We start from the raw sequence: 26,331 nt of genomic DNA on the forward strand, positions 1-26,331 counted from the left end.
GTCACCGGACCGCCGGGATTCAGGTAAGCGCTGTGCGGGTGGTTTTTTTAACCCCTGCATCGGGGTTGTCTCGCGCCGAACGGGGGGGGGGTTTGAAAAAAAAAAAACCCGTTTCGGCGCGGGACATCTCCTTTAACGAACATGATCTTACTTTTTCAGATTTCACCATTTTCTTACAGTGGAAACAGCAAAGACCTTTTTGCTCTGATTCACTCTCGTCTTAAGTATTGGTCTTCCCCTCACTAAACTCTCCCTCCTACAGTCCATCCTGAATGCAGCAGCCAGACTCATCTTTCTGTCCAGTCACTACACCGATGCCTCCACCTGTGCCAGTCACTACACTAATGCCTCTACCTGTGCCATTCACTACACCGATGCCTCCACTTTGTGCCAGTCACTAGACTAATGCCTCCATTTGTGCCAGTCACTACACCGATGCCTCCACCTGTGTCAGTCACTACACTAATGCCTCTATTTGTGCCAGTCACCGCACCGATCTATTGACCTGTGCTAGTTACTACACTGATGCCCCCACCCTGTACCAGTCACTGCACTGGTCGCCCTTTCGCTAGAGAACACAATTTACACACATCACTCTCATCCGTAAAGCTCTCCAGAGTGCTGCACTGCCCTGTATCTCCTCCCTCTTCTCTGTCTACCATCCTACCCATACTCTCTGTTCTGCTAATGATCTTAGACTGTCATCCTCCATAATCTAAACTTCTTATGCCTGGCACCAAGATTTTTATTGAGCTGCACCAGTTCTCTGGAATGCTCTACCCCAGACAAACAGGTTAATCACCAATATTTACAGTTTTAAGAGTGCCCTAAAAGACATCTCTTTATGGAAGCCTATCACATTCCTTAATCAAATTCTTCAATTACCCCTCCTCTAGATTTTCCTTCAGAACCTGATCCGCTTCATCCATCAGTATCCTCCACACCCCATATACCTTAATACACCTCCTATCTGTACATAGACAGATGCAGCAGGTGGCTGGCTCATACAGCTTTATGTATACTACTCTAATTATTATAAATATGGCTGCCCCATTGTACATAAAAATAACTTTTCACCCCTATTTCCTCATAGATTGTAAACTCTTGTGAAAAGGGACCTCACTACTATTGTTTAAATTGTTTATTAGTAATATCACATATAATGTCCGATTTTCTCTCTATGTGTATCCTTCGGTTTCTAAAACTCCATGCTTGACAAAGACCAACAGGTCAAGACGTTGTTGATGGTGATGGAGGAATAAATCCAACTTTTGCTATTTTCTTGCTCATTTTCTTTTTTAAAGTGGCATTTTAATTCTTTGGATTCTGGACCATTTAGTGACTTTACATAATTGATCTTGGCTTGCTATAGGAGTGGTGCTGCTGACATAGACTTTGTTATCCAGTGATGTCAGCAGAGAGGCACAGAGAAGAGAAGAAAGTAGCACTCCCAACCCAAGTCAATGCTGCAGGATGGCTTGGGTCGGTACAAGTGGCAACTCCTGTGCATCAAAACCGTAAGTAAGGCTGGCTTCAGCTGACACTTTGGGTCTGCACACCATTGGAGTCAACAATTAGCCAACAGGTCTGCTGCAGGAGATCGAAACTGCACTGAGGAAATTGGACTGTCAATGCGTTTCATTTGCTCGAGCCACTTTACGGGCTGAGATAATTTTTGCAAGGGGAAGATAGAACAGCGGCTCAGTATTTCTTAAATAAATATTGTATTTTGTGCTTGCTCCTTCTGCCGCATCGTATCCTGAATCGTGTGTTGCCATACCTCTACCGGTGACACAAAATATGTTGGGGCTATATAAATAAAGATTATTACTTATAGTCATGTAGAGATTAATATACCTTTTATACTTGAAGGACTTACTGAGACAGACAAGGCAGGAGACTCTACAGTTCCTCCTTAATCTCAATATGTTCTTGGAATGTTTCTTCTATACCTTATTCACTCTGATAACTTTTCTTCACTCTTTCTTAGCCTATAATAAAGACTTTTTTGGCCTGTCAGACATCATAAAGTCTAATATCCTTCTAATGACAAATGTAAGCTCAATTAAGCTGAATGATGTTCAATAAAATGTCTTTTAACTTCAATACGATCAGATGGCAGAATCCCAAGAGAATAATATTAGTGTGTACTACTATCTGTAGCAGTGTGTCCTGATCAACAGATCACAGCAACCAATCTGGATTTGTTACCTTCCTTTCCCACCCATCATTTTCCAAGATCTTACAGATGGACATACACTGAATGGCCATTTTAATAGAAACATCCATCTGGTAGCGTGTTGGACCTTTTTTGGCCTACAGGACTGCAACAATTTGTCATGGTAAAGATTCCAATAGGTGTTCAAATCTTTTTGCAGGAATATTATGGACAGGATCACTTCTTGCATTGGCACAAATTAGAAGGAAGAACTGACATGTTCTGAGCAGCGACAGGAAGGGTTCATCAATTCTTGCTGCTTATACCAAATTCTGACCTTTCATCAATATGGTGCGACAGAAATGTGGATTCCTCTAACCAGGTGATATTTATTCACTGCTCAGTGATCCAGTTATTTCACTCTTTTGCCTACTGGAGTCTTGCCTTACCGTTTCTCTTACGATGGGTTCAGATGCAGTAGATTTTGGCACACATCTGCAGCAGACTTCATCTATTAAATTAAGGTGGGACGTCTGCTGTGGATCTAGGTGATCATATCTTAAGCCCATGTGCCCAGTCACTCAGTGCTAGGTGCCAATAATTGCCATCTTCCTGTCACCGCAGTAGGTCCCTGAGTTGTTGAAAATCCCTCAGTCGGCTTAGTGTATAATGTGCCCTTCCTCACAATCCTGATACAACATCTCCTGTGGTGTATTGACTGATTAGCCAAAAGGTAGCTGTTTGCCCTAGCTAGCCAATCAGCCCTCATGGAAGTGTATTTATTCTGTGCCGGCCTCCACATGGGCACCGGTTATTTCCTGTCTAAGGTGTTTGGTGAGGTAGTGGACTCCTGACAGCTACTTCTTAACCTTATTCTGTGTTATATATATTGCTCTTTCCATCTGCATTAAAAATCTTCTCTATCCTCCATCAGACAGACTAGGCTCCTTAGATTCCTGACATGGGACCTTCCCTATTGCTTCTAGCAAGGTCTGTCTTACCAAAGTTGATTAAGGCATAGTGTTCCAGCCCCCTATTTCTGTTACTGTTATTTGCCCTGTTTTGTGTTTCCTACATTTTAGTGATGTAATACATATCGATATTGGTCCATTGTGGGCATTAATGTATCTTGGTCTAACGTGTTGATGATGCCTGTGTAGGGCGCCGTACTTGCGCCTTGCACAAACCTAACAGTAGAGAAGTAATTTGCTTTGGTTATGGTTTTATTTAAACAATTCATAAGTCTAGAATTGCAAAGAAAATATCATGGCATAATGAAAATTTCCCTAAACGTGTCCTTCCAACCGTTGCAACAATTTACTTTTCCCAGTTGCACCATGACTGCTAAATGTGAACAGCGCCGGAGTCTGCATCGCTACAGAAGGAATGAATATTAATCTGAAGAAAATCCACTTTAACCTAAAGAGATCTTCTGGGATTGGTAATACAATGGATTGATGCAGTTACAATGTAATCATAAAAGAGTTTTTAGAATGAGCGCAGTGTGTTTTACAAAGGAACGCATTGGTCATTTTGGGCACGTGGGAGGGGAAGGTATTGTAAATGAATTTGGCTCCTTATTGAATGTAATCTTCATCTTATCTCAGAAGCTGATTTGTTGCCTGGAAAGCAGCAATAGTGGCATTTTCTTTAATTAAAGCATTCACATTGATATGTTTTCCTATGCATCAGCTATGCCTGTATCTAGATAGATCTTGGGGAGTTCAATTACTGCATCAGTTAAAGTACCAAATGAGAATATTCTTATTCAGTCATACAGTACGTCTATTACAATGTAGAACAGTATTTCTTAACTCCGGTCCTCAAATTCCCTCAATGAAGCATCATATGAAAATATCCTATAGAAAGAACACCTATGGGAGTTTCTAAAGCACTGACAAGAATTACATCATCTGGGCAATACTAAGGAAATCCTGAAACGATTACTTTTTGGGGGGACTTGAAGACTAGAATTGAGAATCACTGGTGATAGGGTTTGCACAGAAATGTACATAGAGCATTAGTTTCATGTGTCAAGCATGTGTCTGTGAGATACTAGGCATTGTATAAGTTGTTGACTCTAAAATAAAAAAAATGTATATTTAAGTGCATCCGTCTTTTACAGGAATATGGGATGTTTGTATGTACAGCACCCAAGAATGTGCTAAGGTTAGTTGTGACTAGTACGTCATCTTCTTGGCATCTGAATCAGTGTTTCTCACACTCCAGTCCTCACGACTTCCCAACAGGTCAGGTTTTTGGGATTTACATAGTATTGTGCAGGTGAGGTAATTATTGTCGGTGCCTCCGATATTGCCACAGGTATTCTCCAAATGGGATATCCTCAAATTAAGACCTGCTAGGAGTCATGAAGATGCAAATTTGGGAAATACTGTAGGATGTCTCTTAGGCCTCATGTCCAAGGGGAAAATCAGGCCCGCCGTGGACTCTTCATGTAGAATCCGTAGCGGGTCCCTCCTGCCCCGCGGACATGAAGCCTAAAAGAAGCCGAAGAAAGAAGATCCGGCCGCGAAGAAGGGAAGAACCGCATCATCCAGAGCAGGTGAGTTTTAATTCTGGTACGGGTCTCCCGCAGATCCGGACGGCTCCCATATGACTTCAATAGAAGCCTGCGGGAACCTTCCCCGCAGGAGACCTGCACTAAAATGGAGCATGTTCAAATTTTTTCCCGCACGCGGATCCGCGTCTGACGGGAAAAATGACATCCGCAGGTATTTAACTACCTGTGGGTGTCCAATGCATCCCTATGGGGCGCGGATCCGCGTGCGGGAGAAATGCTGCGGATTTAAACCCCCTGGACATGAGGCCTTACGCTCATTACATTGATCCTATTTTATTACATACATTGTCCTTCGTTGTATTAATTGTCTTGTATAATTTCGTATTGTCTGCAAATATTGATATTTTATATGCCATCACAGCTGCTTTGACATATAGGATAATTGCAGAACACTGGAGCTCAATTGGTGATATCATTGGGTTGCCCTATTTGCTATAGCAACATTTCATGACTGATTGGCAGCACTGAGACAATGAGAGGTGAGTGTCATTCAACTCAATGTAGTCATTTATAATACTGGGTTTTAGGAGGAAGGCCATAGTATACAATTTCATAAGGCAACAATAGGAAATTTTATCTGTGTGCTTCCCCCACACTTTGATAACCATCAATATATCTGCAGTTTCAAAGCACATTTGGGCAATATAGAACTTTGTCAGGAAAAACACTCAACTCATGTTTAATAGAGTTGACCTGAACAAATCAGAGTTGTTCACTGAAGCAAACAATCAGATGACGCACAATTTCGTCCTCAGTTGCCTGGTGAGTCGGGGGAACTGGCACTGCTCGGCTACAAGACTGACATCACACGTGAAAAACAAATGTTACTTTTCAATTACTGAGCTATGTTTAATTACTGCATGTACCATTTATAGTCTATGGGGAGTCTGACGGGAGCCATTTCTAGCTCTACATGGGAGTTTTGCTGTTTTCAATAGATAACAGTGGAGAGGTAAGAGTCAGCAATAAGTAAGTATTTTTGTAGCTCAATCTTGCCAATTAACTCTCATTTCAGTTTGCTAAGGAAGAACTGAGAATGTGTAGATAGCAGCAAGCATGCGGGATACTTTCAGGATAGACTTTGCAACCATGTAGTTATATAAATGGAACACTCTGTATTTGTGGAAGAAGTAAACAGACAAAGTAGTACATAGATGTGAAGGCTGATAATACAGAACTAACCCGATGGATATTGGCCAAGTCAGAGATAACGCTATTTATTTGTATGTATTATCCACTATGTTCCACAATGGTTTTTTAAGTCCTCTGTGAGGGTACTTTTGGAAATCTCTATTGTAAGCAAGGAAATTGCAATGCATTTCAGTGCCAGGATTAGAAGTATTTTGGGATAGTATTCCTTATTTAGCTCAGGGCAACAGAGACGTTGGATATGTTCTATTGGTTTATTTAATGTGCAGATGTGTATAAACATATTCTCTCCCCACAGCCACGCTTCTCATCTCAAGAACTGAAATGACCCAGAGTTTATATCGTAAACGTACAACTTTTCATCTTCAATATTCTTTTGCAAAGATTAGGACAGTATTTGGATACTATGAGCACATTACATAGTAGCAAAGTATGTTAGGCTGAAAAAAGATATATGTCCATCTAGTTTAGCCTATTTCCTCCTCCATTGTTGTTCCAGAGGAAGGCAAATAACCCATTTACCTCATTGTTGATCCAAGGAAGGCCCCAATGAGGTAAAATCCAATTTTCCTCATTTAAGGAAAAAAAATTCCTTTCCAACTCCAATCTGGCAATCGGAATAATCCCTGGATCATTGACCCTTCTGAAGTAATCAGTAACTATACCATGTAATATTATAATGCTCAAGAAATACACCCAGGCCCCTCTTAAACTTTTTATTGAGTTCGCCATCACCACGTCCTCAGGCAGAAAGTTCCATAGTCTCACTGCTCTTACAGTAAAGAACCCCCTTCTATGTCGGTGTAGAAACCTTTCTAGATGTAGAGGATGCCCCCTTGTTACAGTCACAGCCCTGGGTATACATAGATTCAATAAATAACTATAAATACACTTAACCCCTTAACGCTCCAGGGCATATACTTACATCCTGTGGGTTCAGGGTTTGTATGGAGGGTGATCAGGGGTCAACCCGCTTTATACAATGCAATACATTGCAGGGATAATTCACAAGCTTTGTTAGGTGATTTTACATTTTAAATCGTTGGATCGGGCAAATTTGATCGATAATCGTTTAGTGTAAACATGGGCAACAATAGAACGACAAAGCATAATTTGTTTGCTGTTCATTTTATGTAGACATAAGAATCCCCGTTTAGTTGTTCGCAAGTAGTTAGGTGTAAAAAGTGATCGTTCCGTTGTTTACACTCACTGCCTCGGTGCCCTGAATGACCAATGATCGAATGACAAAAAATGTAAATGATTATCTACATGTGTAAATTAACAGCATTTTAAACCAAACGACCCTGTCATCGTTCGCTCATTCACCCATTCAAACAATTTTTTGCTCCATGTAAAAGTAAAAATAGTTTTTTCCTCGTTTTAAAGCATTTCCTGCGATTAGGGTTATTTGCTAAATACCCAGACAACCCCTTTAAATCTAGGAAAATACACCCTGTGTCAAAGTGACTTCGTACCTCTCAACAGATATGAGTTCTGCTTGAAAGATGGATAGTGTTGTCCATAAAGCATATCAACAAATGTACATTTCTCCAGGTGATATTCTGAAACATTAAAATGTAATTAAATATGAAGAGTCTATCCTTGAGGTTTGATCTATGAAATCTAATTCTGTTCACACACACTGGAGTGACCTCTAATGTCTAGAAAACTCATAGGTCTCCCAAACGAAATTCAGAATGGCCCCCTTGCACAGATAGCTCCACCAACTGTGTTTGTATATTATGAGGGGAGGGGGGTATTAAAGATAACGACAAACTAAATTTCACAATATAGCTTTATATGGTCAAAGTAGTTTTTCTTTCTACAATGCTAACAATTCCTTGTTCCCCTTCATTATAGAGTTACAAGAAACGTTTTAAACACATTTTACTCTCCAATCTGCTATCACTAGTAATCTGTGCCACTTCTGTGCTTTCTAAAGGTATCCTTATTAGCCAAAACAGAGGATTGTGTGCAATTGCTAATTATTACCTTTTTGGGGTCAAGGAGATAGACACTCTCAGGGGGAAAAAAAAGGAACTTAGCAATGCTCTATATATTCTTGACTAATGTCCCTGAGAACAAAATATGTAATTTCAGGTCCATCTGAAATTCTGCGCATATGCCATTGTTTTTTAATTCCAGCACTTGTGTGGTATCCCAGAGTAAGACTCCGGCATCATAAAAAGAGTTGTTCATATATCGGAATGTTTTATAATGTGAATTTATGCCTTTATAGTGTTCATACTTGTGTTTTTGAATGTATTTGCCCACTATCAGATGTATTTTACAAGTGGTAGTTTAGTTAAGTATAGCACAGAAACAGTTAAACAGCCCAGATTGTAATCTCACACAGATATCCAATCAGAAGTAGGGTAGTGCGTGAAGCTAAAGTTATATAAGTTTTGGCACATACGTAATTCAGTCACTTGTTCATTGTTGGCTAGAAGTTAAGTTAACTCAGAACACATTACCTGGTTTACTCTTAGCCTAGGAGAAGCAGGTGTGGAGGCCCACTATTGAGTGGACAACAGGCTTGCTGTCCTAACACCTGGATCACTACATTTAGGACACAGGTGATTGCAGGATTGGCTTAACTTGAATGCCTTTTTACCTGGAATGACTTCCTAGGAAAGGCTATGGACTCCAGTGCCATGAACACTTCACAATAGTGCAGTACGGTGGTTTGAAAGACTCCAGGGCCCTGAGGAAATCACATAGTGCAATGTAGAGCATAATGACAGCTTGAGAGAAGATGGATTACAGCCAACACCAGTACAGGAACTTGTGAATTTGTTGATGTTTAAAGAATGTGACTTCATGTGTGGATGTTGTATTGCTATCCATTGATTGCAAGTAAGCATGAGTTGAAACGTTTCCTCCTCCGATTCTCTCGAGTTTAATTGGCATAACATACAGCATCAACACTATCTACATTTGGGAGCAGGGACCAGCCCTAGTGCATCTCACTATCATCACTGCATACCTTTTTAACACTGTGTGACTGACTGAGTTGGAGAACAACACACTATGACAAGTGTTTAGGCTTACCAGCCCTCTCGCAGTTAACTCAACTCTGGTTCGCTATACATGTGCAGTGCAGCAGGCTCTACTTGCCCTGGTTTAACCACATGCACTAGAACCTGGGAGCGCATTTGAACAGGATTGCCACCTGCCCAGCCCATTGGAGTGTGCTAATGAAGTAAGCCCTAACAAGTACACCCTGCTTGACTGTTCATGCAATGGAACTAGAAGACAATGGCACATGCCCAAAGTGTTGGACGGGCTTGGGTTGGCATACTTTGTCATTAGGGATGTCAATCACGCCGGGTTGGGCAGGTTTAGGTCATGGCCAGCTTAACTTTGCTCCCTAGAGTCTCCACCTTCTTGACACTGAACAGGTAATTAATAGGGATGAGCGAGTATACTTGCTAAAGCACTACTTGCTCGAGTAATGTGCTTTGGCCGAGTATCTCCCTGCTCGTCCCTAAAGATTCGGGGGCCGCCGCAGCTGACAGGTGAGTTGCGGCGGGGAGCGGGCGGGAGAGAGGGAGAGGGAGATCTCCCCTCCGTTCCTCCCCGCTCTCCCCCGCAGCTCCCCGCCCCGCGGCGGCTCCCGAATCTTCTGGGACGAGCAGGGAGATACTTGTCTAAAGCACATTACTCGAGCCAGTAGTGCTTTAGCGAGTATACTCGCTCATCCCTACTAATTAACAAACAGCACATACAGGGATTTTTATTTTATTTTTAACTAAATCCAGCATCTGCTTTGGCTAATAAATATACAGTTAGAAAGTATAGGAGTGGCACAGACAGGTAGCAATGGCAATTTAGAGAATAAAGGCTTGACAGGCTCTCTTGAAGTAATAGAATTTTGGCTATTGTAGCTATCAGTAACGGGAGCTAATTAGGGGAGTACATAAAAGAAATGGGGACCCATAGCAAAACGTTAACTGGTCTCCCATTATGGCGCCTGATATTGCCACCCAGGACAGGAGAGCCTGTTTTTTCTTTCCTGTTCCCTTTCCCTTTAAATTGTTCTTTTGGCCAATTCTACACCTACTTCTTTGCTAACAATGCAACTCCTCTTTTAAGGAAAGTCCTGTCTATATTCTCGCTACCCAGTATCAAAAGGAATGGTGCAATCAGAGCTTAGGCCTCCTTTCTCCAAAGGGGCCCCATAGCAGTTGCATGGCCTGCCTCTATGGTATGTATGCCCTTGGAGCTAATTTATATGGATCTGTGCTGTAAACGTATGCATGCAGTGAGACACCCCTAGTGGCAGCTGCAGGCAAATGCTATGACTTTGTGACAAAAAGCAAGAAAACGGTTAAGTTCTAGCCACCTCCCGCCATGGGGAACATACCAGTAAAGTGGTCTACCTCTATAGCACTTATGGAACGCATCCTTATAATTTTACATCATAGTAAAGGAAGCCAATAATTGTAAGCATACATGCAGCAATCATTATTGATTTGACATTTATGTAAAAGATAGCAAACAGGTTGCCTTATTAGCAAAAGTAATAAAGATGATTCTTGCACTTCCCAGTGCAATCTTCCTCCCATAGCTTATACTCAAGGAAGTCTTCGACAGAGTAATTATTTTACATCTTCTGCTGGGAAACAGCTGTCAAGATGATTTATGTGTTTAAAGTATCTTTTTGAAGCCCATCTAAGCAAGGAATCCCAACTGGCTGCTTGTAGCAAATGTAGATGCTTTGTAATAAGACTTGAAACAGATGTGTAATGAAGAACACACGCTTGCTATTTACATACAAAATATTAAGCTCCAGGGATCCTAATAGAGTACAATCTTTTCCAGACTTCGCTTTCCAGAACAGATTGGGCCTTAATACTATTGGAGTTGTGGGATCTGGACTCTTTCGAGCTATTCTGTAATAACTTTATTATACAACATTAATATGAATATAACATCTGCAGGAGAAATTGTAATATTTAATTCCTCAAGTTCAATTACTGTAGTTCTCAAAAATATCATTGCCTGTTGAACAGTTTCAACCCCTTTGTGACAGTTGATGGCGAATTTACCTCAGCGTAAATTTATGTTCTGCATTCCACCGGTGATCGTGTCCCTCTGAGCCTGAGAAACACCAAAAAAGGCTGTTAACCCTTTGCAATCCAATTTTGGATTCAGGGTTTCCTAGGGGTTTTTGTCTTTTTGCCATTATACAATGGCGCCATCTGCTTGCAAGAGCCAGCACTGTGGTATGAGACATGCTGGAGGGGCCCCCGACAACAGAGCGGCCAGTAATATACAGTGAGAATACCCTGCCGGACATCTTCTGACATCGGAGCTATACAGCCTTCAATCAGAATGACTGACGACGTCAGACAGTGGATTGGAAAGGGTTAAAGCCTGTGGTTTGGGTCACATCATCAGAGTGACAAGCCAATCACAGAACTGGTCGGGAAAGTTTGTTGTAGTAACAAACTTTCCTGGCATTTCAGAGCTGTAAAAGCCGCGTTCTCTTCTGTTCTTCCCCACTCTTCTGTTAGTGTAGGATCGAAGGAGAGTGAAGAAAGTATACTGTGAAAAATACCACATTAACCCCAAATAAGCACTGCTATTACAATCACTTATACTATTTAGTTAGTAAGGGTTATTATATAGAGTAGGGTTCATTTTTCATAATTTATCTATAAATAAATAAAATTCACAATTGTATGTTCAACATATAAAACAGCATTAAAACCAAGTGCGGACAACATTACTCAGTATAGCTATATAGGAGGCAGTATTACTAAGGCTATACAAGCGGCAATATCACTAAGTAGGCAAACAGGAGCAATTGCAGCATCTGAGGAGAGGGCCAACAGCCGAGGAGATAGCGGGGTAGATAAGGCCTTGTCATGGGACTCTACCATCTCTTCCCCTGGGGGTAGCACAGGACTGGACCAAGTTACTGCAGGTGGAGTTCCACACTCTCTTTCACTCTCTCCAGTTCTCTACCGGTCAGCACTCACACTTGGCAGTAGTACCCAAAGCTGCATGGCGACTTCTGTTATTTTTCATTTTAGTAGCAGGGAAGCCTAGGTGAATTGGGCCCACGGAACATCTCAGGCCATCACTCAGCCTCTTCTATCCTGGGGCTCCTTGTAGGACGAGGCACAGTTTCTCCTACTCACTAAAAGGCTCTCACTTCCCACAACTCCAAGTTAGACTCTAGCAAGACTCAGGCTCAGGCTTAGACTGGAATCAACTGCTAGATTGACTTGCACAGCATCCTTAAAAAACACACATATATATAGCATGATCATGTGACACACAACAAGATATATTTTCCAGACATGACTCATACATTAACGCATTCAGTGCTGTAAAGGTGCAATACACATCAAATTCACACACATTGAAGACATTGACAATACAAATGCACAAGACAAGCACTTTCATACTTATGGAGGGGCCCCATTAACTCTGGGCCACTACACAATATTACTGAGTGGGACAATGCAGGGGCACTATTACTCAGTGAAGGCATAAAAAAACATTAAAGGGGTTGTCCCGCGCCGAAACGGGTTTTTTTTTTTCAATAGCCCCCCCCGTTCGGCGCGAGACAAACCCGATGCAGGGGTTAAAAAAGAAAACCGCACAGTGCTTACCTGAATCCCCGCGCTCCGGTGACTTCTTACTTACCTGGTGAAGATGGCCACCGGGATCTTCTCCCTCGGTGGACCGCAGGTCTTCTGTGCGGTCCATTGCCGATTCCAGCCTCCTGATTGGCTGGAATCGGCACGTGATGGGGCGGAGCTACGAGGAGCCGCTCTCCGGCACGAGCGGCCCCATTCAGAAAAGAAGAAGACCGGACTGCGCAAGCGCGTCTAATCCGGCGATTAGACGCTGAAAATTAGACGGATCCATGGAGATGAGGACGCTAGCAACGGAACAGGTAAGTGAATAACTTCTGTATGGCTCATAATTAATGCACGATGTACATTACAAAGTGCATTAATATGGCCATACAGAAGTGCTTACCCCAACTTTGTTTCGCGGGACAACCCCTTTAATACTTTGTGGGAGTATTATTAAGTGGGAGCATAAAGAGGGCATTCTTTCTGGATGGGGTATAAACAGCTTTATTCGACCATCTGCTGACATGGTGGCTACTTCCGGGACCTAAATATAGACCTGCTGGCCCACCTACCTACCAATCAGGTAAGTGACTGAACCTGAGCTAACTATACCACTCCTCAAATTATACCCTAACCCCCAATGTTCTCCAGGTCCTACATTTGCACACGTAACATTAATTTAACCCTTTGCATATCCAACTAAACCTGACTAGGCCCAAGCAGCCCTCCAAAGTCATGGGACTCTACCAGTTCAGGCCTTTGCTTTATTCTCCTATTTTCCACTTATTCTGTTTTTACTTAGAAATGTTTTGTATAAAAATATTAAAGTTATAAATTATACGACAGCCTAGCAATGGAGTGAAAGTAGTTTATAGTCTTTCTCATAAACCGTATCAGTTTTATGTTTATAGGCATTTATGGCAAATAGTAAAAGACCCGTAAAGTTACTGTGTGTATATTATTGTAAATATACTCTTCACAAAATCATGAATTAAAGGCAACTGAAAGCAAGAAAGCACAAAAAAAACTAATGTGACAATAAATTAGCTTTTTGTGTTCTTTAAACTGAGCTCCACTGCACAGACTCTATACACATAGTTCAAAAAGCCAAAAGGTGCCCATGTGCCTTCAACAACAGTTGGCCAAATGATCACTTGCCCCCCAACATCATCTGTCTGGAGGAAGTTGAATGGCTCCCATACACATTAGAAGGTCATTCGGACCCCCACTGCTATCAGCAGGGGTGTAACTAAAGGCTCGGGGGCCCTGATGCAAAACGTGAGCTCGGGCCCCCCCTATATCTGTACCCGTACCCATACCTAAACCATGCTGCACAGAGACATAACTTGAAGCTCCTGGGCCCCAATGCAAAACCTGTAACAGGGCCCCCAACTATAATGCTTTATTCATAGTACTGGGCTCCCTATATTGAGACAAATGGCCTTATGGGCCCCCTAAGGCTCCTGGGCCCGGGTGCAACCGCATCCCCTGCACCCTCTATAGTTACGCCCCTGGCTATCAGTGAATTCAGACAACTAAATAGTAATAGCTCCTTCACACAGATGTTTATGCACTCTTATTTATGCTCTATTTTATGCACATTTCTGCACCAAAATATACAACAGGATGTGCAGTCTACTGCTTATAATCACAGAGACAAGAACTGGACGCCATTAGGCTAAATAGACTTTTAAATCACATCGGGGTGGGACGGGGGAAACGGGGTGTCACGCACCCATGTGAACATGCCCTACAAGTGCAAAATATACAATATTACATGCAAAAGTGCCTCATTCACAGCTCAAACGCATTGCATTTAGGCTCACGCAGAAACGCATATACCCATCTGAAGGAGTCCTTATGTATAGAAGTGCTCTTATATCTTCAGAACCAATGTTTGTACTTGCAGTGCCCCCTCTATTTTATTATGCAGACCTTCAGCTTGACCAATAGTCATTTGCTTTCCTGTTTGAGTGATCATCATGAAGTTCCTGAGTGTGGCTGCTCCTGTTTTCCATCACTGGTTAGTCAGTGAGTGAGAAGAACTGTGAGCTGCTGGGAGTTTGCACACATAAATACTATGGACAGGACCCAATGGATGACCTGTCCAAATGCCATATGGGTGAGAAAAGCGAGGTTTATTGCCTACAAACAACTCGGAGCCACCACACTCAGAGTGGAAACAGAGCTGGTACTGCAATCAGCCGGTGCCTGGCCTTGAAGAATTAAGGACTGTAAACCGTGAACCCCCATCGTACATACTAGTGTGGCAGCACACCTGAAATGAGAGAGGTTAGAGAAGAACACAGATACTGCACGTTTCTGGGAGAGACGTTTCCCGTAATCTATGGGCGACTGCTGCAAAAGACTTCAAATATTCCGTTATTGGCGAGCAGCTTGTGTCCTACGAACTGTCGCATTGCCGGTTAACAGCCTCATCGTTAAAGACACCCTGTTTCTGGGAATTAAAGACTTTAGTCAACTGTGACAATGTTAATATGGACCTACCAGCCATTTTGAGTGTTCCATCGTCATCCTGTTTCAATAAAAGTTCTACACATTTGAGATGTTGGGTGATGACTGCTATGACTATAACTTCACTGGTGGATAGGGGCATACCCCAACCACCTCAGTCATCCCCTTCAGTACAACAGACTGCCTCTCCAGGATGCACAGTATTTTTATTTTTTTACTGTAGATTATTCTCATTCAACAGGAAGCATGGAAAATTGCATTAAAAAAAATTAAGCTTCCAGTGATAAAACATGCAGGGTGTATCTGAAACCTACCATCTGTGTATTGAGATGAATGCTTGGTAGGAACATTATGTAATAAATGGGTTAGGCTTTAAACTATGGCTATAATTGAACAGAGTTAGGCCCCCAGCACACTAGTGTATTTGGGGCTATGTTCTGTCTGTGTTAATCCACAGGCAGCACATGGCCCTATCACAGGGCTATAAGGACATGCTCATTGACATTTTCACACAGACCAGTGGTCCACATGAAAAATCGTATGAAACATATGAAAGTTATTATACTTGAACACAATTTCAAATCCCAACTTCACAGAAGAATTTGGGAATACAAGTTTATAACCATTTTTGATACTATCAAAAACGGAATGAATCTCGGGGGAGGTTTTTTTCATCAGTGGAGAATATGAGATATGAGAAACATAGAGCAGACAGGCCTGGTGGTGACCCCCTAACATCAATTTAGAGACCATAAAACTTTCACATGCCTTGTCACTGGACTAATCAATTATTTACTGTTCTGCTCATCCCTTTCTGGTATTTATCTAAGTGCTAATAATCAAATCATGTCTGTACCTTCTTACCTTGCTATGGAATTCTTTTTAAGTGCAAATTAATCTTACTATGTTTGTGCCCTCCCATGTGATCATGTGTATATGTATTTATATGAATGCATCTTTAGATCTGTTCTATAATGCCTGATGAAGAACCCTGAGTAGGTTTGAAAGCTTGCTATAACATCATGTATTTTTGTTAGCCATTAAAAGGTATCATATCTACAAGATTACATGGTTTCTCTTACTGAGAACAGTCACATTTTGTTCTACTTGCTAACATGGTACTAAAATTTTTTGTCATTGTAGTTCTTATCATGGATGGGAAATAGGGCGTGCCAATGTATTTCAATGTGCTGTGTTCGTGTGCTGTCTGATCTGAGTTGCGCCTGAGCCTCTTGGTCACAACTTGCATTCACGATTAGTGTGCACCTAACCTTAGGGCACTTTTATGCAAGCACTAGCGACCACCCAAGATTCCAAGATTTAGAGCTAATTGCCAGAACGAACTTAGAGTCCAGATGCAGCTTGATAATTAAGGAGACTCATGAGCTTATGAGCTCAAAGTAGCTGACCCAATGGGTCCAGGGATGTAAGGTTTATACATATTTACCTTCCCCACTGTTCCCCCAGTGTCAGTGCTCAAATTGTCCAATGCACTAAGCTTAGAATGGAAGGTCTACTTAGCGCACTGCTGAATGCATTGCCATGACGGAGAAGGTAAGTATAAAACTTAGCTTATAGGGCTCAAAGTAGCTTCCCCCTAAGTCTAAATTTTGAGTAGGAGTATCACTTGTGTGATAGTGCCCTTGTTAAGCAGAGTACTATGGCTGGATTATAGAGGATAAAGAGGGCAGTTGTCCAGGGACCTCAACTTTCCAGTTCCCTCAAGTTCTTTACAGACGCTCCCATAAATAACGTTTGGGAGTTTGTTCAAGGATCAATATCCCATTTTCCTGCACTGCTAACCTGAAGAAATCAGGTAGCCCAATGTTATTGCCATAGATGAATAAGTGACTGCCAGACACTATTGCTTCTGCTTATCTCTAGGAGAACAAAGGATCAGGCATGTTAAAAAGATATCATGCTTCTTCTTTTTCCCAACAGCAAATATTGTGGACAGTTGTTCTGCCTCCATCCACATGATATTTACTGCAAATCCTGTTGAGATTGGAATGATCTGCTGTGTGAGAGTAATTTAAGTATATAATGGTTTAAAAGCACATCATTCCTACAGCCATTTTTCTCACTTCACAAAGCAGCGGGTCAGCAGTGGAAAAATACAATTTATCATAATAATGAATTCTTCTTACAAAACAAATGTCCTTGTTTCCATAATTATGCCTCTAGATAGTTTGACATTCTTTCTTTGTTTATGCACTGGGTGTGTTTGATTCACGGATTGATTTAGCTTCTTTAGAACATAATGTATAAAATAATTTTCTATACTTATGCTGCTATAGTTACATAAATATGCAATTATAGATACATGCATACAAAGACATAACTTTTCTACAATTGACTATGAAATGTTTCTTGTATTTTGATTGGATGTTGATGGGACAAAGCAGCTCATGATCAGCTGCTGACAAGTGCAGAAAGTTTTGCTATAAACTATGCAATAATAAAATTTTTCAGAACTTGGAAACATCACTTGAGTGTTTCTCATTGTTTTCTTCTCTGATGCATCAAAAAATAATTATTAGGCATACCTGATTGATAGGGCTACAATACCTGTTGAGTATCACCTAAATTAAGTGATTACTCCAACAGTTGACAGTTAGAAAATATGTATAACTAACTTAAAAGTTTGCTGCACCAAAAACGTTTTCCACAGGATAAGGGATAACAACTGAATTGGAAGGGGTCCAACTGCTGGGACCTCAAATGCTCATGAGAAGGTGGCCCTGAAGGTACCAAATGAGCATTTGTACTTGTTTATTTCCAGCATTCCAATTGAAATGAATGGAGCGGTAGCACGCATGCATAACTATTGCTCCACTCATTTGGGGACCTTCAGGACCACCGTTCCCATGATCATGGGGATCCCAGCAGTCAGACCTCCACACACCAAATAGTTAAAGTGGATAGGGGATGTTTTTTTCATAGGACAACTCCTTAAATTGCCATGCATTAGACAACAAGGGAATATTGGGGATAGAATTTCAAGCAAATTTTTCCAGAGGTGTCCCACCAAAATTAAACTGGTCCTAAATATACTGCATACACAAGTTTCAGCCAAACCTGAGTTTCAATTTTAAATTCAAGATCAGTCAACTGACTTGACTTAGAAGATGAAAAGTTAAAAGGGTTTTGTCATTAGATAAAAAAAAACCAATACTTACCTATTCCTTTCCAGGCAGTCTTCTTACCAGATCTTCTCCTCACCGATCTTCTCCTGGCTCCTCCTGTCCCTCTTCTTCCTATTTTGGGGCATCCATTAGCTGCAGTTCACTTCCTGCAGGCAGGAAATGCTGAAACATCAGCAGCCTGCTTTAGCGTGCATGCACGATATCTCACCGCTAGTGTTTCATATAGTGACGTAGTTTTCACTGCCCTGCAAGAAGCAGAATGCTGGAAATGTACGCTTCATTACAGGAAGAAGAGGATTTGGCCGGCTGGAGGTGATACGAGCCGGGAACTGGAGGAGCCAGGAAAAGATTGATGAGGTGAAGATGTGGTAAGAAGACTGTCTGGGGAGTATAAGGTAAGTATAGAACTTTTAAAAATTAGAACCCCTTTAAAGTCGTACAATGGCTGTTACCCAACTTCCTAGAAGTAGATATAATGGTAAAGTCCCCTGGTGCAACCACTGAGTCATGACTGACTCCTTGGGTAATGTCACATCATGACATTTTCAAGACAGGCTGTTTTTGTGTGTTGGTTTACCATTGTCTTCCCCAGTCATCTTTTTACGCCCTGGTATTCATTTTACCAACCTCAGAAGGATGGAAGACTGAGTCAACTTTGAGCGAGCTACCTGAACCACACAGGGAATAAACCTGTAACCTTCAGGTCATGAGTGAGAGCTTAGGACTGCATTTCTGCTGCCTTAACACTCTGCGCCACATAAGGCTCATAATTAAGTAATAGCTAGATAGAATGTTAAAACATAACAGATATGGACAATTTCTTCAAAAAGCTAATTTTAATTAAAGTTTGCACAAATTACATCTTACAAAATATATGCAATATATGCAATGGGTTAATTGTGTGCTCCTTCCTTCTTTCTGCAGTCGCTTTCTACCTGACTGAGTCTCCTCGCGCTGTCACTATGCATATTGTACATGCATGAATTCTACTGACTGGTCACGACTGCTGTCTAGTGTATGTCCCAGAGAACACACCATGCGCATTTCAGTCCCTCTGAGGTTGGTGGCATCTACATGTCAGAGTCTTGCCGGATGCAGTTTCTCCCCACAGGGTGAACTTAATTAATCTGAAATGTCAGCCGAGCTTAGAGAAAAATTGTGATTGGAAATGCAAGTAGTCCATACTGCAGGCGGGGAGCCAAGAAAAACAAGCAACCTTTCAGGTGGTTAATCCTCTTTTACTACTAAGCCTCTTTTATATTAATTGCACTGAAACATTTGTGGAACATTGCTGATTTGTTTACTACATGTAAACCTCTATTTGGGTCTTTAAATTTCACTCTGTAAAGAAATGGAAGAAAAGTGTTTTTATGGCCTCAGGTGCTGAACAGCGAAAGAGCCGAGAAGTGTAAGCAACAATTCAATCAAATCAGAAAAAGAAACCGACAACCACCAACTGTAGCAACAGGAGAAACTCTCATTGTTGCAAACAGTAGAGAAAAACCGCACACCACTGCTGCCAGGCTAAGCCCCGCAGCTCATGACGAGCTCATGCGCAAATACGCTCACTGCTATGGAGGGTATTTTGCATGAATCAGTCACAAATATTTTTTACTTACTGTATAAAGTTTGTGCTATTGCGTGCATTAAAAAAAAAAAAAAAAAAAAAGGAGAAGGATAGGTCCTGCCCTATGTTTTCTCGCACGCATAAAAACTACATATGAGAAGGATAGGGCAAGGCCTATTTTTTCTGACGCATACGAATATCACATGAGAATCATAGTAGTGAATGAAACCATTGAAATCAATGGCTTTGCTTTGTCACGTTTTGCGGGCATGATTTTCACGCCTGCAAAACGATCCGAAAACACGCTTGTCAGTTTAAGCTCTAAGTGTAAGTGTGCTACGTGCGTAAAGATGAGTGAGCAGGTGGAGCAAGGCAGGAAGTCTATGCATGAGATATTGAGGGATCTTGTCTGGAATAGGGAGTTCAGACAATTGACCATGTAAGAGATAGTAATAGTCAAGAGATAGTAAGAAAGAGAGACTGGCCAAAGTACGTTGGAAAAGTTGAGATAAATGTCCCATTTAGACAGAACGACAGTTGGCTAAATGACTGCACGGGCACTGACGTCACGGCTAAGGTCATTAGCGCTCGTGCAGAGCATTTAGACAGTCAAACTTCACCACTCGAACTTCTCACTCAGGGCTTCACCTTCTATGTGAGGTGCTGAGCAGGGAGCGTTTACATCAAGAAGCCAGCGATTCAGCGATAGTTTTTATGCTGACTGAAAGTGAATGAATAGTAAACTATTTTTTTGCATTTACACAAGACAATTATTGCTCAATTTTGAGTGATAATTGTCCAATGTAAATGGCTGTTAATTAACTGATTTGCCTGAGTGTAACAGAGCGCCTAAGCATATTTGATGCTAGCAACATAACTGAAGATTGTCCTTTCAAAGAGCATTACAAGTTGCAGCAAGCTGGGACTAGAACTGTAAGGGCTTAAACGCATGCCGTAATTTTGGCCCATTTTGCGTCTTTGATTCTCACAGCTGCAAAACGGAACCACTGATTTCAATAGTTTCACTTTCACTAGCGGTTTCACTGAGGCAGAAGAATAAAAAAATTTTTTAACAATTTTCACTGAATTGATTCTAAAACATAGCTTTTATTAATCTACAGTAAAATGTATTTCTGGACTGTATATACAGAGAGCACTAATCCAACCAAGTATACTTTCACCACCATTTTTTTATGGGAGTCATACCAGGAACATGGCAATACCAATTTTTTTGATTTTTTTCTGTGTTCTTTTTTTAACATAATAAGGGGTGAAAGAGCAGTCTTTTGATTTTTTTTGTGTTTTTTTAGAGTTATATTAAACTTTTTTGCTTCTTTTATTTTTGTCCCATTATGGAACTGGAACTTCATTTACTATGATCACTAATAGAATGCATGGTAATACTTCACTATTGCCTACCATTCTACTATCCTATTAGACCCTGCCTCTGACATGGCTTAATAGGCCACTATAGATGGCTGACCTGGAGGCCATTGTTAAACCTTCAGGTGCCATAACAACCAGTTGGAACACCGCAGTTGCATTGTAAGGTGCCCATTGGTGGCATACAGAGATCTCCCTTTCTCTGTCAGATTCTTTAATGCTGTGTTCACTATGACCACAGCATCTAAAGGGTACAGGAGGCCAGCTAATTCTGACAGCTGAACTCCTGCTATACCTGGCATGAGACGCCTGTTCAGGCTCCCAATGCAGCACTGTAAAAAGGCACATGGGCCGTTAAAAGGCATATGGGCGGTCAGTAATATGTTAAGCCAAGTGAGAGGTGGTGTTAAGTGAGACAAAAATATCTAAGGATGCACCAAATTTATCATCCAGCATGAACCACTGAGATAAATTTGGCTTATTTTTAGGCCTCCTCATTAGACATTCTTAGTAAATCTGCTCTGGAATTTTAAATTACAGCTCAAAATACATAAAAGGAGCTGTGCTGTAATACCACACACAGCTAGTGGATAGGTGAGGCACTCTTCTGGAATGCCGTGCAACCTCAATGTTACAAATGACATACAGATTCACTTGACAGCCCTGTTGTCTGATTTTGGAAGGGAGCAGCCATGTTTTTCTAATGATGAACAACCCCTTTAAGGGCTCGGTCACACGAGCGTTTTTTGGTCCGATCTGTAGACACGCTTGCGATCTGCAGATCTATAGACCCAATGCATCCCAATGGGAGCAGGCACATGTCCGTTTCATGCAGATGTGCGATAAATTATAGGACACAATGATTCGCAGAATGCGCCTATCTGCATTCTGCGAATCGTTGTGTTCTATATATGCGCTCAATGGGGCCGGTTGAATGACAGCTGAGAGCTGCCTCTGATTGGTCCCTGCACTCAGCCAATCAGAGGCAGCACTCACTCACCCATTCATGAATTCATGAATGGGTGAGTGAGAGCTGCCTCTGATTGGTGAGGGTTGTGACAAATCAGAGGCAGCCCATTCAGCAGGCGGGGATTTTAAATCCCCGCCTGCTGAATACTACAGAGAGCATTTCAGGAGAACTGCCGGCCGGACACGGCTGAACTCCTGCTGAGTATACTTTTTTTTTTTTTTTTTACACATTTTCAGGATGCTTTTCAGGGAAGGGCTTATATTTTAAGCCCTTCCCCGAACATTCATCCAGCGCTTGCAGCAGCCCATTGCTTTCAATGGAGCCGGCTGTATTGCCGGCTCCATTGAATTCAATGGGTGAACATCGTTCTCCTCTGTCACAGCTGTGCCACAGCTGTGGCAGAGGATAGCGGGCAGCGCTGGGCCATTTTGCTGAAAACGCTGCTAGGTGCAGATTTTTCAGCGAATCATCGGCCCCGGTCACGCGATTTGCGGATGTGCATCCGTTATGCGATCCGCAAAATGCGCGAAAAAATGCCCGTGTGACTGAGGCCTAAAGTGATTTCAAATATCCTTTGGAATTAGAACAGATATAATAAAGAGACATAATTTTAAGCTTCTTGTCCCTATTGCAAAAAATGTAAAATACCCTCCCCCAATCATATATGGTATTGGTTGCCTCATATGGGGCAGAAGACCTTTTCGGTTGCAGGGCGCAGCTGTGACCAAACTCTCTGCACTCCTATAGCTATGCCCCCATACATGTCAGTTATTGTATGCTTATAACAATAAAACTGACCGTTGTATAGACAGGTCACTGCACAGTTTGTCACCCTGGAATTTAATAGTTCTGCTCATTGATGCATTAGACTTGAAACTGCTCATAAATTCTCAGCTCCCGAGATTCTGAAATATATGCTCACCCTCAGACTTGCTGACATCAGAAAATTTTAGTTTTAACTGCAATTCTTCAAGCATATGCTTGATAGAACAAGGAAACAAATGACAAACTGGGTGCTTAGTTACATGAGGAATGGCGCTTAAACTGAGGAACTATGTTATGAAAATAAGTTATGTGCACATTCCGCTCCAGACTCTCCCAAAACTTGCACATCCTGCCAATAAAATGGAGGTTTTATTTATAAAAGTTCTTTGCCTTCATGAATTAAAGCAAGCTTATCTTTCCACCAATGTGCTAGTCTTGACATAAGCAAGTCTGCATTTCTCATAACAAATTTGTGAGCATTTGACTACTCCTTCAAAAACCCTTGGAGAGGTAGTTTGTAACCTGTTCCTGCCAGGAAAAGAGAACACACAGACAGCTATGCCTTTTTCTCCGTCTGCATCAATTTCTGCTAGCAACTGGAAATATGTTCTTAAGTGATGTTTGGACTTGTGAGCAGGATAAGGGTTCAAGCTTGGGGTCTACTTAACATGGAAAACTGAACTTATCAATTTTCCCCCCACATCACTCTACACTCCCACCAAACCTATCAATCACCATTGATATCACCATACTCTCACCACTTCTACAAGTCCACTGTCTCAGTGTTTCATTTGACTTGGCTCCTTTGTTCAAAACATACATACAAGCCCTCACCACTTCCTTCCACCTTCAGCTTAAAAACATTTCTCGGATACGATCTTTTCTCAATTTTGAGTCAACAAAAATGCTGGTGCATGCCCTTATCATCTCCGGTCTAGACTAATGCAGCATTCTACTTTGTGGCTTCACTTCCAATTCTCTTGCACCCTTCCAATTCATCCTCAATTATGCTGCCCAACTTATCTCCCTCTGCCCCCATTACTCTTCTGCTTCTCCCTCTGCCTACCCAGAGAATCGAGTTCACGTTATTATCAATGACATGCAAAGCTGTCCACAACATGTCCTCTCCATACATCTCTGACCTAATCTCTCAATACCTCCCTACCCATAACCTCTGGTCCTTTTAAGACCTCCTCCTCTACTCTTCCCCAGTCTGCTCCTGACTCAATCATCTCCAGGATTTCTGGAACTCTGAAATTCACTACCTCAACCCATCAGACTCTCAACCACCTGGAAAAGCTTCAAAAGGAACCATAAAACCCACCTATTTAGACATACCATAACCCTGCTGCCACCACAAGATGAGCACCTCCTACCCCCATCTACTGTCTCCTTCCCTTCTCCTGTACACTGTAAGCACTGGCGGGCAGGGTCCTTTGTCCGTTTGTAAAAATTTGTATGTTATTTAGTGAATGTTTACCGTCCCAGTTTTAAATATGTAATGTGGTTATTTATGGAGTAGTATTTGCAGTTTATATGTAGTACAATGCAGTTTAACCCCTATTCATTTATATGGCACCTTGGAATTAATGGAGCTTTAAAAATAAATAATAATAATCTGGAGGCTCCGGTAGGATGAACTTAGAGTTGGTAGACCTTCCCTTAACATCACCATAGTGCCCCTGTCCACATAGATATTAACAGGGACTCATGTCCCAGTTCTGGCGAAATTGGTTTGGGCAAAAGCTGGGTATGAAAATATGCTTTGTTTATGGCTTTGAGAGTAAAGGCCTATTTACATGTAACAATTATCGCTCAAAATTCATTTAAACAACTGAAAATGAGCGATAATCGTTACATGTGAACACAGGCATTGTGCAGTTTTTGCTTGAAAGATGATTTTAAGGTGCACTTAAAATCCATTGTTCAGCTAGTAAGAAATAAAGTAGCTCTCAATTCATGGCACCCTGTTATTTCCATGGGAGTCGGCAGATAACATTGCAATCTGCCGGCAGCCAGGAAGAGAATAATGCAGCTGTGTGCACAGCTGGGCGTATGATTAATCACCTGCTGCGTTCTGCAAACAGCTTCTGGAGGCCCCTTTACATGCAAATGAAGATGATAACATGTTAATGGAATTATCACTTTATGCAAATACATTGCTTTCGGTCCTTTAAGTGTAAATGGGCCTTACGTAATAAGGGACCCAGGAGTCATCATTGCTGCTATAATCAAAAACTTTAATAAGCAGAACAAATAACTGTCAGAACAAAGATGACAGTCCAATTCCTTTCTCCACTTTTTTCATATCTGACCATTATTAGGTCAGTAGCAACAAGTTTGTTTCCTGTGTGATGAGTTTTCTATGTAGTCCATATTAACGCTTCATTCCTGTGCAATAGGCATTTCCAAGTTCAGTCGTGTGGTGTAACCATGCAGACTATGCTGACTTAGGACTAGTCGCCTGTAGGACCGAACCTCTGCAATCGCACAGCACTACAGGAGAAGCTCCAAACTGCACGTCCTTTCAGGTCTGAGCTTTTTACCACTCAGCGTGTAGCACCTCACTTCCGCCCCCTCTTAAAGCAACCAAAATAATATGGAAATCGTAAAGAAAACCATACCCCCGTTACATACTTGCAAAGAATGTTAAAAATAAGCATAAATGGGGAGGAGGAGGTCCTGCTGTGACCGTAGGAAAAGGGGAGCTCTGTGGTAAACACTGGAAAAAGGAGCCCGGCAGTGAGCAAAAAGGGAAAGAAAGGATTCTGCTATGAGAAATTTGGTAAGGGGTCTGCCTATTGGAGAACAAGGTCCTGAAGAAAGGAAGGGCCCTTTTGTCACTACTGAAACAATCTGGATGCTACTGGAAATAAAGGGGAACTGAAGTAGTCACGGATGCAGTGTTCCTCTACTGTGTCAAGAGGACCACTGCTGTGACCATTAGAGTGGGGGGGGGGGGGGGCCTAGAGCGGAACCGGACCCTGCATTCTTAGAGGGGTTGTGCAAGTTGGGGCCAAGCCTTTTAAGTGATGTATACATATGGGTTAAGAAGTCTGGTTATACTGTTCTTTTATTTTTTATTTGTTTGTTTTTAGGAAAAAGTTTCAGGAAGTATTCCTAGAAGTATTACTCACTGCAAACCATAGATCCTACATTTCCCTACTTCCTCTCCGGCTGGTCACACTGCCGGCTGCGTGAGTGATGCCTCCGACAGTGTGACCAGCTGATAATGCACTTAATGTGTATACGTATATGGCAGAGGGCAGCCTCTTGGCCCCCGCACGGGCCGGTTTGCCATTGCGACCCCTGATGGTATGCCTATGAATGGAACTGTATAGTATCACTTTTTAGGCAGCAACAGTTTATGAAGGCCTTTCTAGACAATGTAGAACATTCTGGAGAGTTCTTTTGTTTTGGCACTGTTTGGTCTGGTTACCATATTTCTACCCTGAATGACAGTAAACTGTATAATAGGGAGGTCCCAAGAGAAGGTAGCACACAGTGGATTGTCCAATGTTAGGCCAGACCTGGAATTCCA

Source organism: Eleutherodactylus coqui, chromosome 2 (assembly GCF_035609145.1).
Source record: "Eleutherodactylus coqui strain aEleCoq1 chromosome 2, aEleCoq1.hap1, whole genome shotgun sequence".
In the NCBI taxonomy this organism is placed as follows: Eukaryota; Metazoa; Chordata; class Amphibia; order Anura; family Eleutherodactylidae; genus Eleutherodactylus; species Eleutherodactylus coqui.